This window comes from Silurus meridionalis, chromosome 18, assembly GCF_014805685.1.
Source record: "Silurus meridionalis isolate SWU-2019-XX chromosome 18, ASM1480568v1, whole genome shotgun sequence".
Taxonomy (NCBI): domain Eukaryota; kingdom Metazoa; phylum Chordata; class Actinopteri; order Siluriformes; family Siluridae; genus Silurus; species Silurus meridionalis.
Window position 1 is genome coordinate 482,724 of NC_060901.1, and position 844 is coordinate 483,567.

The 844-nt window shown below is 42.1% G+C and overlaps 1 protein-coding gene across 1 annotated transcript in view; it reads left to right on the top strand.

The window, feature by feature from the left end:
* Window positions 1-257, top strand: part of osbpl8 (oxysterol binding protein-like 8) — a 47,932-nt gene extending 47,675 nt beyond the window's left edge. The window contains 1 exon segment of the mRNA XM_046872666.1: window positions 1-257. This exon segment is cut by the window's left edge and continues 852 nt beyond it. The gene's annotated coding sequence lies outside the window, so the exon portion shown is untranslated.
* The last annotated feature ends 587 nt before the right edge of the window (window positions 258-844 follow it).

The window sequence follows — 844 nt, forward strand, 5'->3', positions numbered from 1 at the left end:
TTAATGTGCCTTGATGGACGTGGTTTCCTCAGAGGGCGGGCAGAGTTCAATTTTCCAATTCCCTGTTCGTGCGTGTGTGTGTTTGTGTGCGTTTGTGTGTTTGTGTGTGTGTGTGTGTGTGTTTGTGTATGTGTGTGTGTGTGTGTGTGTTTTATGTTCCAGTTCACTTCCACATTGATCTGAATGACTGAATGTAGCTTCCTGTATGTTAATCACCTGTAACACACCTCATTAAAGAGAAATCCAATGTCCTTACACACCTCTTGTGTGTGTGTGTGTGTGTGTGTGTGTGTGTGTGTGTGTGTGTGTGTGTGTGTTCATACATTTAGTCTATGAGACTCATTCTTTACGACTGTATTGTTTACATTTACATTTGTGGTATTTAGCAGACGCTGTTGTTCGGAGCGACGTACAAAATTGCTTTGAATCTCATCAATGAATAAATCTACACTGGTGCACTGGATTACACACTTAATATAAATCTGACTACAACTCTGTTTAGAGTTTATTTATTTATTTATATTTTAACAAAGCAAACTAGGAAAGTGCTAATTTAAGTGTTTCAGGAAGATGAAGGTCTTCACCCGTCACTTGAAGATAGTCAGGGACTCCACTGATTAGACATCTAGGGGAAGTTCATTCCACCACCTCAGTGCCAGAACAAAGAAGAGCCTTGAAGTGTACTTACCTCTCATTCTGAGAGAAGGTGGTACCAGTGGAGCAGTGCTGGAGGATCTCAGACAGCGTGGTGCAGTGCGAGATGTGATGAGGTCACTGAGGTGAGATGGTGCTGGTCCATTTTTGCCCTTCTAGGCATCATCAGTGTTTTGAATCTGATACGTGC